The sequence below is a fragment of the Anolis sagrei genome, chromosome 2 (genome assembly GCF_037176765.1).
Source record: "Anolis sagrei isolate rAnoSag1 chromosome 2, rAnoSag1.mat, whole genome shotgun sequence".
Classification (NCBI taxonomy): Eukaryota; Metazoa; Chordata; class Lepidosauria; order Squamata; family Dactyloidae; genus Anolis; species Anolis sagrei.
This window is the reverse complement of record NC_090022.1, coordinates 140,386,088-140,400,616: the sequence shown is the minus strand read 5'-3', so window position 1 is coordinate 140,400,616 and position 14,529 is coordinate 140,386,088. Positions and strand designations below refer to the sequence as shown.

Genomic DNA, 14,529 nt, shown 5'->3' with positions numbered 1-14,529 from the left:
ACTCAGCAAATTGAGGGCTGCAGTGGATGCAAAGGCTAGTTTTTGGCCCTCAGGATTCTGTTGAAATCATACAGACAGCCAAAAAATGAAACAAAACAAAACAAAACTGGAAGGGTTCAAAGTCCAGTTCTGGATTTGAAACATTAAAAAACTTGCAGTCAATCAGGATCCCATGCACCCTGTTTAAAATGTTAATAGTTGGTCCCAAAGGTTTCTGGGAGAAGCAGTTCACACACACACACATAGAGATTGTTTTGGCAAGCAAAAGGGCAGTTCAAATAATTTGGAAGGCTCAGAGTCTGCAAAACAGCCTTGCGACAAGATTAAAGGCAGTGTTTAGGAAATATTTTCTCACTATAGAAGCAGAGTTTGTTGCTCGCCTTTTTGGGATAGGAGCATAAGGATAGACCAAAGCCCTATCAAGTCTAGCATTCTGTATCCTCAGGTCTCAACTAGATATTTATTAATTTATTTACTGACTTTGTATCTAGACACTATTGTTGGTTTGAGAAAAAAGCCTTCAGAGGCATATGAACAATTAAAACATACAACTATCAAGAAGAAAATATTTAAACTATCAAAAGGATACAACTGTGCCTTGTTTGTAACTAAAGATTTTAAGTAGATGCCAGAAGCAAGGCAACAATGCTGCATACCTGACATCAGCTGCTTGGAATCCCAGCGAGAGGGAAGTATTAGACTCGAAACTGTTCTGAGTCTTTGCCAAACAGACCTCATCGCGCCACCGAGAAGAACCAACGGGGCCCCTTTGAATGACCTCAGAGATGGACCAGGTTGATAAGAGAGATAGCATGTCCTCTCACGTAACACACTCAAATCAACCTTAAATCTGAATCAGTACTAGCAGTAGGCATGCTTTATTTTTACTATTTTTACCAGTTGTCTTGGAATACAAAGACAAAAAGCACAAAGAACAAAAATAAATCTGACTGTTTCACTATGGGACAAAACAGTTTATATTAAAAAGAAAATCTTTTAAAGATAGAATCAGGTTTCCAGCAACATAAAAATATATTTGTTTCTTCTTTTCCAGTGAATAATCCCAAATCTCCATTTCCCAAAAAGTAAGGGCACAAATATGTAGCAACAAATCATTCCAATGTTTATGGATAAACCTGGGTTGTCATGGAATATCAGATCTGTTTTTTACAAAAGCAATGAATGGCTGCCCTATCTTGGCAAACTTGTCTGTTCTAGTTTCCCTTCTGTGAGCTTGACACTTAGCAATTAACTTTTCAAGAGCCAGAGTGGTGTCTTGGTTTGAGTGTAAGCTTATGACTCTGGAGATCAGGGTTTGAATTCCTACTTAGCCATGGAAACTCACCGGGTGACTCTTTCAGCCTCTGAACAAATCTTGGCAGGAAAACCCTTATAGGTTCTCCTTAGGGTCATCATAAAATGGAGATGACTTGAAGACAACTTTTCATTTAATTATCACCCCATTTAAAGGGTATATTTATCACACTCAAGACACACCTAGTTTTACGCTGCTCCCTGCCTAGCTTGGAAGAATGGTTGTGTCCATAAGCTTGTTGTCCATGTTATTGGGCTGGAATTACAGAAATTATCCACCAAATCTGATTGAAAAACTGTAACTGATTCTGTCATAACAACAGTGGACAACATGAGATTCACAGATCATGCGTAGATCCCCAGTGGTGGTTTCCATATCAATGGCCCAGATTTTGGGCTTAACTTTTAAAGTCCTGAACATTTTGGGGGGATGGAGCTCAGCAGTTTTAATATCTTTTAAAGCCTAGGCGAAAATGGAGAACAAATTAATTGACCCATTGGCATTGACATGAAAACCATTCACTTTTATTTATTTTTTTAAAATATTTCTACCTCGTCCTTCTCTACCTCCGAAGGGGGACTCAGGGTGGTTTACAGATGGCAACAATTCGATGCCCACATATACAGCAGATAAAACAACAGTTACATAATCCGTAAAACATTAACATTAAATTAAAAACATATAAAATAGTACAAAATTGAATTAGTTGGCATGTCAAGTCCGAGTTCTACAATCAACAACTTGATCAAAAACCTGTCCATAGTCTGTTTTCCATAGCATTGTCATCATTTTTATTGTCAACCTGCTATCTGAATGCCTGGTCACATAGCCACGTCTTCAACTTTTTTCTGAAGGAAAGGAGGGAAGTCGTTGACCTAATTTCACAGGGGAGCGAGTTCCATAGGCGGGGGCCACCGCCGAGAATGCCCTGTCCCTCGTCCCCACCAAGCGCACTTTTGCCGCCACGTTTTGCATGCTCAGCTGTTGAATTTGCCTGTGCACCGTTGAATTGTAATAGTGATGTTTTGAACTTGGTGACCTGCCATATATCTTCTAACTGATCTTCTGGGTTGTTTTTTAAAATATCTTGCAAGGATACTGGAAACACCTTGTTCCACTGAGTTTCTCTTTAAGTTCTCGTTTAGTCTTTTTTTTTTTTTTTTTTTTAGCAATGTCATCATTTGAAATTCAATGTGACTACTGGGGTTCTTTGAGTTTCCCACCAACATATAAATCACAGTTTGAACCAGTTCAACGATACCCAGATCTTGAACTAGGTCTCTGTTAAACCTGAGATCACTTTCCCTACTGGGCCAGTTCCATGGCATAGATGCTTAATGGCACTGATTCTTAAGCTATCTGTAATGTCCTTCCAGACAGGCCCTATATCCCAGGATCTGATCCCAGGTTTTCTGCTTATCCCAGATTATCTGGCAGTGCAGACTCATATAATTCAGTATAAAGCAGAAAACCTGGGATTAGATCCTGGGATATAGGGCCTGTCTGGAAGGGCCCCCAGGGTGCCAGAGACCACATTTGCTTCTATTAACTCTCTGAAAACCAGTCCATGCAAGAGCTCCCTGTCGGTCGTCACCACCCCCAGCTCCTTCAAGTCACTTCAAGGATCCCATCCATCCATCTTGCCCTTGGTCGGCCCCTCTTCCATTTTCCTTCCATTTCCCCCAGCATCATTGTCTTCTCTAAGCTTTCCTTTCTTCTCATGATGTGGCCAAAGTACTTCATCTTGGCCTCTACTATCCTTCCCTCCAGTGAGCACTCAGCTTTATTTCCTGAAGTATGGACTGGCTGGATCTTCTTGCAGTCCAAGGCACTCTCAGCACTTTCCTCGAACACCACAGTTCAAAAGCATCTATCTTCCTTCGCTCAGCCTTCCCTATGGTCCAGCTCTCACATTCGTAGGTGACAACGGGCAGGCATGTAGCCGGGGGTGGGGGTGGGGGTTGGGGGGCTTCAGCCCCCCCCCCCCGAAATTTTCATGGTGGTCCGCGAGGCCTTACTGGTACATTATTTAAACTGTTGTGTTTATTCCTATCATGATCTGATCACCATGCTCAATATATCCCATATGCATGGGGGTATTGGGGTAACGATACAAAAGGTTTGCTAGGCTAGACCCTCTTTCACTCAGACTCAGCCCCCCCCCCCCCCCGAAACAAAATCCTGGCTACAGGCCTGACTACGGGGAATGCCATTGCTATTACTATGCAGATCTTTGTTGCCAGTGTGATGTCTCCACTCTTCACTATTTTATCAAGATTGCTCATTGCTCTCCTCCCAAGAAGTGAGCGTCTTCTGATTTCCTGGTCACAGTCTGCGTCTGCAGTAATCTTTGCACCTAGAAATACAAAGTCTGTCACGGCCTCCACATTTTCTCCCTCTATTTCCCAGTTGTCAATCATTCTTGTTGCCATAATCCTGGGTTTTTTTTTATGTTTAGCTGCAACCCGGCTTTTGCGCTTTCTTCTTTCACCTTCATTAGAAGGCTCCTCAGCTCCTCCTCGCTTTCGGCCATCAGAGTGGTGTCGTCTGTATATCTAAGGTTGTTAATGTTTCTTCCAGCAATTTTCACCCCAGCCTTGCATTCCTCAAGCCCCGCACATCGCATGCTGTGCTCTGCATACAAGTTGAATAGGTTGGGTGAAAGTATACAACCCTGCTGTATGCCTTTCCCAATCTTGAACCAGTCTGTTGTTCCATGGTCAGTTCTGACTGTTGCTACTTGGTCCTTGTACAGATTCCTCAGGAGAGAGACAAGGTGCCTTGGGATGCCCATCCCACCAAGAACTTGCCACAGTTTATTATGATCAACACAGTCAAAGGCTTTGGAATAGTCAATGCAACAGAGATAGATGTTTTTCTGAAACTCCCTGCCTTTCTCCATTATCCAGCGGATATTGGCAATCTGGTCTCTCGTTCCTCTGCCTTTTCTAAACCCAGCTTGAACATCTGGCAACTCTTGCTCCATGTATTGCTGGAGTCTTCCTTGCAGGATCTTGAGCATTACCTTACTGACATGAGAAATAAGGGCCACTGTACGGAAGTTTGAGCAGTCTTTCGCATTTCCCTTTTTTGGTATGGGGATATAAATTGATTTTTTTCCAGTCTGAAGGCCATTTCCATATTTGCTGGCATATGGCATGCCAGCAATATAAATATATATATATATATATATATATATATATATATATTCTCTAACTTTGCAAAGAACTAGAGAATGCTGCTCTAATGCCTGAGCATTAGGCTCAGTCGTTAGGCTCCCCACAGTCCAGGTCCTTCGGCAAGAAGCAGTAGTTCCAACCGTTGGTGCTGCAGGTGTTTTGTACTCCAACTCCCAGAAGCCCCAGCCAGGTTGGTCAACGGCCTGGAATTCTGGGAGATGGAGTCCGAAACACCTGCCGGACCAACGGTTGGGAACCCCTGCGCGAGAGGCGCGCTCCCGGCAACAGGCCGTGCCACAGGCAGAGGCGGGGGCGCATGCGCAATGCAAGGGGCAGGCAAGCGGGAAGGGGGCGTAGCTGAGGCGGATCGGATTCCAGCGGTGGGCGTGGCTTGTCCGCTCGGCGCTCCAAGGTGCGACAGCAGCCGAAGCGAAAGCAACAGGTGCGCGGGGCCCCAGCAGGTACGGCAGGTACGGCGGGGAGAGGCCGCCTGGAGGTCCGGAGAGGTAGGTGGGGCTGGCAGGCGGCTCGGCGGCGTCTTCCGTTACCAGTGGTTAGCCGAGGAGCTCCGATCCTGCTCCAGAGAGCTGCCTTTGGGGGCTGCCCTCCCCTGACTCCCCTCGGTGGGCAGCGAGGGAGCCTTGACCTTTCTCCTCTCCCCTTTCCCAAAATATCATAGCAAGCGGATTCCCAAAATGCCATCTCCTGTCCCATAAAGTAAGCCTTGCCTCCAAGGCGAGAGGAGAGCAAACCGAAAAAGACTTAAGTATATATATATATATAAACTGGGACAGTTGATACAGTGAGACATGGCAAGTGCCACGTGATCAATCATCAATATGATGATGTCAGGATGCCTGTGTCATTCTCCATTGGGAGAGTCCATTGGGGTCTTGTGGTCTTGGGAGGTTTGGGTTGAGTTGGTGGCTTTTTCCCACAGTCAAGTATACTAATCACAGTACTGATCAGTGTTGAGGGAGCCTTGATGGAGTTTCAGGAGAGGCTTTCATGTCTGTTCTCAAGGGATTGGGGGTAATACAAAGGGATAGGTAGGCCCTTTCCTCCTCCTCAAACTCTGCCTTCCATCAGGGGCAACAATTTCAGGCCAGGAGCTGAAACCACTGGAATGTGTTTATTTAGGTTCACTAAATGTCTTGCATTTTTTGGACTTTTGAGTGTGGGAGAGGGGATGCTGGGTGCAGTTGGTTGTTTGCTCTTCCTAAAATGCAAGAAGGCTCTGTTTAAGTAGCCCTCCAGAATATGTTGTTATTGCATTGTTGAAGGCTTTCGTGGCCAGAATCACTGGGTTGCTGTGAGTTTTCCAGACTGTATGGCCATGTCTTCAGCCTAGAGAAGACAATGATGCTGGGGAAAGTGGAAGGTAAAAGGAAGAGGGGCCAACCAAGGGCAAGATGGATGGGTGGTATCCTTGAAGTGACTGGACTGACCTTGAAGGAGCTGGGGGTGGTGATGGCCTACAGGGAGCTCTGGCGTGGGCTGGTCCATGAGGTCACGAAGACGACTGAACAAATGAACAACAACATGGCCATGTCCAGAAGCATTCTCTCCTGATGCTTCGCCTGCATCTATGACAGGTGTCCTCCAAGGTTGTGAGGTCTATTGGAAACTAGGCAATTGGGATTTATATAGAATCATAGAATCAAAGAGTTGGAAGAGACCTCATGGGCCATCCAGTCCAACCCCCTGCCACGAAGCAGGAATATTGCATTCAAAGCACCCCTGACAGATGGCCATCCAGCCTCTGTTTAAAAGCTTCCAAAGAAGGAGCCTCCACCACACCCCGAGGCAGAGAGTTCCACTGCTGAATGGCTCTCACAATCAGGAAGTTCTTCCTAATGTTCAGATGGAATCTCCTCTCTTGTAGCGTGAAGCCATTGCTCCATTGTGTCCTAGTCTTCAGGACAGCAGAAAACAAGCTTGCTCCCTCCTCCCTGTGACTTCCTCAGCTCTCACATATTTATCCATGGCTATCATATCTCCTCTCAGCCTTCTCTTCTTCAGGCTAAACATGCCCAGCTCTTTAAGCCGCTCTTCATAGGGCTTGTTCTCCAGGCCCTTGATCGTTTTATTCACCCTCCTCTGGACACATTCCAGCTTGTGGAATAATGACCAGAGTGGGAGAAAGAACTCTTGTCTGTTGGAGGCAAGTGTGAATGTTGCAGTTGACCACACTGATTAGCATTTAATGGCCTTACACCTTCAAAGCCTGGCTGGTGGAATCATTTGTTGGGAGGTGTTGGCTGGCCTTCATCATTTCTTGCCTGGAATTCCCCTGCTTTTTGAGTGTTCCTCTTTACTGTCCTGATTTTTGAGTTTTTAAATACTGGTAGCCAGATTTTGTTCATTTTCATGGTTTTCTCCTTTCTGTTGAAGTTGTCCACATGCTTGTGGATTTCAGTGGTTTCTCTGTGTAGTCTGACATGGCTGGTGTTAGAGTGGTCCAGCATTTCAGTGTTTTCAAATAATATGCTGCATCCAGGTTGGTTCATCAGGTGCTTTGTTATGTTGTTGTTAGTTGCTGTCAAGCCGACTTTTAACTTGTAAATGGGAAGATGTCCACGCTACTCGGGTCCTGCAGAATTAAGGCTGTGATGTCCTTGATAGACTCCATCCACCTGTAATACGAGCTTCCTCCTTTCCTGCTACCATCTACCCTAACAAGTCTTGTCTTCTCACAATGTGTCCAAAGTATGACAGTCTCAGTTTACCCATCTTGGTTTCTGTGGAGAGCTCAGGCTTGATTTGCTCTGGTACCCATTTCAAAAATATTTTTAGCAGTCTGTAGAATTACTGCTATTTCTTTTGTAGAGTTGGTGTAGTCCAAGGTCTTCATCTTTGTTGGCCTGGTGATCCAGCATATACACAGAATCATAGAGTTGGAAGAGACCCCAAGGGCCATCCGGTCCAACCCTTGCCATGCAGGAAAACAGCCTGACAGATGGCTATTCAGCATCTTCTCAGAAATATAGAGAAGGCGACTCCATCACTTGCGAGGCAGAATGTTCTGTGGTCAGACAGCTCTTACTGTGTTGCTTTGAGTTTTCTGGGCTGTATGGCCATGTCCCAGAAGCATTCTCTCCTGAAATTTCACCCACATCTATGATAGGCATCCTCAGAGGTTGTGAGGCAAGTGAGGCTTATATATCTGTGGAATATATATATATATATATATATAATTTTTGGACAGTCACAATCTAAAGTCAGTCACTAGTGGAAATACATACAGTATTTTTTCAGTCTTCCCTATTAATACATTTGAAAGATGCTTCTGGAACATGGCCATACAGCCTGGAAAACTCACAGCAAACCAGTGATTCCAGCCATGAAAGCCTTTGACAATACAGTTCTTACTGTTCTTCTTGCTGTGTAAATGATAGCTCTTTACAGAAGGTGATAGAAGCAATTGCTGTGAACTGCTTCCAGTTTAGTTCTGTTTGGTGGCAGGATCTGCAAGAAAGCAAATTAATCAAGATCCAGGTGATAATATGAGTGCTAGTTGCATCACCATTAAAAACTACCTGGGATTTATTCTGATGACCAATTTCCTACGTAAAGATTACACCACACCTTCTTTGTAATGAAGATGGAGTGGAAGTGGTTCACTCTACATTTACCTGGGTATTTCCAGGTTAGGGTGTTATTTCCGCCCGTGGGGGAAAACTTACTTAAATTATATATTGTAAACTTGCCCACGGCACCTGTAACTCAATAAAGTGTGTGGGTGTGGTGGTGAAGTAAAGATTAAGCCAGGTTTGTCCAAAATGTCTTCCTGTTCACTACTGTCCTTGACTCACCTCTGTACCTGAGCCTTGGAAATTTCCCTTGGGTCCATAGTGCAGGTGAGGGGGGTGACTGCTCATGCCCAGAATGGAGATCTTCCTGAGCATCAAAGCTGGGTATTTTACTCTCACTTGGAAACAGAAACTTCGTTATGATTGGCCAGAGTCCAGGAACCTGTCTCTATAGTTCGTCACTGGTAATTGTACTACGCGGATACCCATGTCTCTGCATTTATATGGGAGGGTTAAGAAACTTCTCTCTAAATAATATGTATCTTAAAAATTAACTTATTTTACTGAGGTTTTTTGCGCCACCAAAGGACTACTGTAATGTCAGAAGTAACATTATATTCATGGCCCTCTGGTTTGCTGGCATTCAGGGTAATATTGAACAGACCTCCTGCAAATAGCTAAGGGCAAGGTGCACTGCTCATTCGCTCACAACACCCACCCCCTGCATGATTTAAAAGGTAGCAGGTTGATGAAGGGAACGTTGAACTAACTTCCATCCGTCTTATCAAGGGTGGAACACATTAACAAACTGACTTCCTTACACTGCAGTATTCATGACTGGCGGTGCAATGGGTTAAGCCCTTGTGCCGGCAGGACTGCTGACCAAAAGGTCGGCAGTTCAAATCTGGGAGTGGGTGAGCTCCCATCTGTCAGCTCCAGCTTCTCATGCAGGGACATGAGAGAAGCCTCCCACAAGGATGGTAAAACATCAAACATCTGGACATTCCCTGGGCAGCGTCCTTGCAGATGGCCAATTCTCTCACACCAGAAGCTTCTCAAATCGCTGCTGACACACATACCAAAAAAAACAAAAAACAACAAACCTTTTCTCAGTGGGCTGAGAAAAATGAATGTTGAAATTGTAGAATGTGTATTTTCTGTACCAAGAGGAGTAGTTGGAGCAGATGTCCATATTCTGGGCACGTGTCATCTCCTTTACTGTGCCACAAGCATTTTGCCTTCTGTGTTGTTGTGTCTATGAGCGCTCCTCTGTGCATTTGAATGTTATATCTGGCCTGAAGTTTTGCATGTACTCTAATTAACACGTTGTGAGTCAGGAATGTTGTGGGTTTTAACATAGGTGACTAGGTTGAAGCTTCTGATGTAACATCTGGGTTCATGCCAGTTTTAGTATAACATTAACAGTCATTGTTCAATATCACGCTGCCTCTTCTTTCTTCTTTTTGCCCAGCCATTTTTGTGTGTGTCAGGAGCGACTTGAGAACCTGCAAGTTGCTTCTGGTGTGAGAGAATTGGCTGTCTGCAAGGATGTTGCCCAGGGGATGCCCGGATGTTTTACCATCCTGTGGGAGGCATCTCTCATGTCCCCAGATGAGAAGCTGGAGCTGGCAGACAGGAGCTCACCCTGCTCCCCAGATTTGAACCGCCGACCTTTCAGTCAGCAGTCCTGCTGGCACAAGGGTTTAATTCATCGTGCCACCAGTCATGAATATTGCAGTGTAAGGAAGTCAGTTTGTTAATACGTTCCATTCTTGGTAAGAATAACTGTCCTTGAATTTTTGAGGATGTTTGGGCTGTGAAAAACTTTGGCAGTGTAGGTAGAATGGATAGATTGTGAACCCAAGGACCTGGGGCATGTTATGTATTTTTTATCTCTTGTTTAGAGTCTTAACACCAGTAGTTTTGCAGTAGTTTAGGCTACTCAGAGAACCAGCAAGCTACCCAAGGCCACCCAAAGACTATTATTATTATTATTATTATTATTATTATTATTATTATTATTGTACATAGCAGTAGCTTATTACCCAAGCACACTGGGGTTTTTGAGAAAAGTTTCCTAAAAGGATGAGAGCCTCCCTTCACACTCCCAGAGCCACTCTACTGCTGCTAGATCTTTAATTTTAGAAGAAATTAGGACAAAAAACAATCTACCAGCTTGTTGCTGCTTCACTCTGAAGTCTGGGATCACTATGCAGCAGCTTGTTAGGGCTCTCTTCTAGAACAAACCCTACCTGCTGCGCACTTGTGCAATAGCAAACACAAAACTCTCTCTCAGCAGTGAGTCAGGGATATCTGCCAGAAAAAGACTGGTCACTGCATACCTCTGGCTCTCTCCCCTCTGCCATGGCTTACTTGCTTGCAGACTGAACATATTAAGATGCATTGCACAGGCACTTGGGAACATTTGGAAGGGTGCATGCACAGGATTGGCTTCAAGGGCATGCGCCCTTCCAGGATTCTCTGCCTGGCTTGGACAGTTTTGAATTTTGTTTTGTTCTTTTCGTGGCACTGAGCATGCACTGGTTATATAGACTGAGAAGTAGGCCCACAGGCACTTGGAAAGATTTGGAGATTGCAGTTCCCTATAACTTCTGATTGGGGAATTCTAGGAGTTATACAAGGGAGAAAATGGCTTTCCCAAGCGTTGCCACATTTTTCAGGAGAGAAGCAAGAATGGCACAGAGGATAAAACTGGCTGCTTGTGAAGCGGGTGACTTGCATGCTGTGGAAATGAAGTCAGCCTGTGAATAAGGGGTTTGTGACAGAGAGGGGCAATATCCCTTAAAAAATCACCTGCCATACACCAGAACAGGAAAACATCTGCCCTTATACACCACACCAGCTTGGTAAAACCAGCAAGCGGTTTATTGTAGAATATAGCAAAATATAAATATAGCAAAATAGTAAAAGTCCAAAATCCAAGATAGTCCATAAGCTTCAAAAGGAAACCAGGCCCATTAGTACATAGAAATCTATGAACCAAGGCACTTGAAAACATAAAACAAAACTGCAGGAAAATCCCATAGGCAAAATTTAAGCTGGGCAAGAACTTGGTACATGAAACCCAGAGCACTTGAAAGCAAGACCATAATAAAATAACAACATTAACTCGACTGAGGCAGCTGTCTCCCATGAATCATTATAAAACCTTTCCAGAACCCAAAACTGAAAGGAAAGCATTGTTCTTGACTTTCCCACCAGATAACGGTTGTTATCTTTCTTTTGCTGTAGATGAACTGATCCCCTCAGTCTCTGAAAGTTCTGTCTCTGTTTACTAAAACTTTGCTTTCTGTCCAAGGTTTAAGTATCCTCTCCCTCATTAACCCCTGCACCTGGCAAATCAATCTCAGCATCATTTTCAGACAGTTGTTCTGAGAAAAGCGATGAAAGGTCTCTCTCAGGAATGTGGCCTTGCTCAGGCCTCTCTTCTGAACTTAACTCAGGCCTGAGCAAACCCTCATCCCCAGGCCCATCATCAGGAACACCATCCCCATTCCCAGCATGAACATCAACATGAACATGAACATCACCCCCAACATGAACTTCATTTCCATCATGAACATCAACATAAACTTCAGACACATTCACAGGCTGAACAGGCAGACATATAACACTACCCTATAGTTCAACAAATACATAGTAATATGTGAAGAAATTATAACAGTGCCTGAGCTACAGAATGAGGTTGTTGCTTTCTCCTCTTTAGTTTAGTTCTTCCCGGACTGGAAGTGTGCAGGGGTTAATTATGACAGTTTTTCTGTAACTATCCAAGAAACTGGGCCTGCAAAGGGAGCTTCTGAAGGAAAGGCTCAGCTTGACTATTGTGGAGATGCTTAATGAGGAGCGCCTTCCTCGTGGGTACCCTGGCACTGAGCATGGGAGCTGGCCAGCAAAGAGTCGGAGCCCGTCGGCAGCAAAAGCAGGTGATTGTGCTATTGCAGATGTCCACAAACGTTAGCCTTGGAAACAAGAAACCCTTTATATAGGGTGTTAAATGACCTCCTTGTATTTGAATGTGAGCCTCCCAATTCAGTCCCTTATCAGCTGTCCTGCCAAGTCCTAAAAGCAAGTGTCTGTTACTCTATTTTGATTAACTTGAAAGTTTTCTGCTTTGTTTTGTGTCTTCACATCGTCCCCATTCTTTCTGGATGTGATGATATTGTAGAAATTTATAAATTTGCACTTCACACAACACAGTTATTAAACTTCTACATTCTGCAAAGTCTACATTCTCATTCAAAGAGGTTGTTGTGGATCAGGAAAAAAAACATTGGGCAGTAGCCAGTTTTGTCAGATACACTCAGTGTGCTGATGTAGTGATGTGTGCGTCTGCATGCGTGCGTATTGCCATGTTTTTGTAAAGGCCAATTCAGAATGTTGACTTTCTTTTCTCAGGTCTTTTAGATAATTTGCAAATAATAGACAAAGTGGTGAACGTCATAACATTGGAATAACTAGGCACCCAGTGGCCTGTCTTTTTTTAGAGTTAGATGCTCAGCTGACCATTCTGACGTACCACAGGGTTACATGTTTTTCTTTCTTTCTTGGATTCTTTACAAATTTGTGGTTTGGGAAGGCACTAAAACTCGGTGGCTGAGCATTTTAAATACCACTCACAAAACTATTATTCGCTGATTGGACAGGAACCATGGCAGTTAAAGTGGAATCCTAGCACTATCATTGTGTAGCGAGAAAGAGCCCGAGGAAGGGGAAATCCTTTTGTGGTAAGGAAAGCAAAAAGACAGTGGTATTGTATATACATTCGAGTTTGACTGTGGAACTCCTTGCACAAGGATGTTAATGCAGGCCCCATCTCTTTTAAGCTTCCACTTGTGCTCTACTGCATGGCATCCAGTGTTTCAGATTGCTGTTTTAACTGTTGTAAAGCCAGGTTTTACGATTGTTTGGAATCTTCTTTTAGGGATTTTACAAAAGTATTTTAATGTGTATTTAAAAATGTTATTATTTTTGTATTGTTGTAATTGGTTTTTATTTGCTCATTGCCTCTGAAGCTCTTGTGAGCTGGAAGACAATCCAGAAATACATTAGATTAGATAAAATAGATAGATAGATATAGTAAAGGTTTCCCCTGACATTAAATTTAGTCATGTCTGACTCTGGGGGGTGGTACTCATCTCCATTTCTAAGCTGAAGAGCCGGCATTGTCTGTAGATGCCTCCAAGGTCATGTGGCCAACATGACTGCATGGAGCACCGTTACCTTCCCACCCGAGCAGTACCTATTGATCTACTCACATTTGCATGTTTTCAAACTGCTAGGTTGGGAGAAGCTGGGGCAAACAGCGAGAGCTCACCCTGCTCCTTGAATTTGAACTGTTGACCTTTCAGTCAGCAAGTTCAGCAGCTCAGCAGTTTAACCTGCTGCACCACCGGGGACTCAGATAGATAGAAAGATTCAAAGAGCAACACTCTGCTAAGAGAAACCGCACTTGAATTTACTTATTTGTGAACCTGTAGTGATTGATTGTTGGTGGCTTATCATGTCAGTGCAATGGTAAATTTGCTCCTGATTTTGGTCCAAACTTTAAAAGAACTGTTCAAGCCATTAAACCTATCAGGTTCAACACATTGGACTATTCCTTAAAATTCAGACCAAAACATGGAGCAGATAGTCCATGTCACTAACATGGAAGCCGCCAGCTACTTCCCTTTATAGTTAAAACTAATATAAAGAGGCTCCAGAGGTACATATTTTTGGGGAAATGGTTGTTCTTTAGTAGTATCTTACTGTGGCTTGATACATTAATACAACAGAGAAGCAAATGATTCCTAAAAATAGTTACACGAGGGGTAAGGAAATTACATGCTGAGAAAACTCTATTTTGGCCAAAGGTGAAAAGGTAATAAGTTGTGCCCATTATTATTTGTTGATGTGCACTCCATATTGGGAGAAGAATGGAAAATGAATAAATTAAAATACATTATTTGGAGTATATTCACATATGAATGCTTGTTTTAAGTAAATACTTGAGGAAGAGTTCTGCTTTCATATGTTTCTTGGCACCTGAGTTCTTGTCTACCATGTTACAACACAATGACTGATCAAAGGTTATAGAACAATGGCATAGCTATCTTATTTCATCACCATCGAATGTTTTGCCTCCTCACTTTCTTGGTTCTTCAGCTCATTGTGGCTTACATCAGATTTTTTAAGATGAGCCATTTCTTTTCACAGCCTCCTTAATACAAATCTAATATTTTTTCAGGTAATATTATTTGATTTATATGTTTCCTTTCTCCTTGGACTGGGACTTCAGGCAGCTAAAAATTATAAATAATAATAATAATAATTTTAAATGCACATCAGTAAAAAAATATAGCATTCAGTAATGAAACAGCCCCCTTTTTGCCTTATAGTCAAAGATTCATATAATTATAAACTTTGCCAGAAAAAGGAAAGCATAGACGTGGGCAGTTGGAACTCCCCAAGAAATAAATTCAAAATCCAAGAGCAGTGGTTC

General features: G+C 43.3%; 1 protein-coding gene across 2 annotated transcripts in view; it reads left to right on the top strand.

Annotated features, from left to right (window-relative positions):
* The first annotated feature begins 4,900 nt into the window (after positions 1-4,900).
* LIMA1 (LIM domain and actin binding 1) overlaps positions 4,901-14,529 on the top strand; it is a 77,878-nt gene continuing 68,249 nt past the window's right edge. The window contains exon 1 of one of the 2 annotated variants that reach the window (XM_060764030.2): positions 4,901-5,000. The gene's annotated coding sequence lies outside the window, so the exon portion shown is untranslated. The remainder of the gene's footprint in view (positions 5,001-14,529) is intronic. The other variant, XM_060764025.2, reaches the window with a different exon arrangement.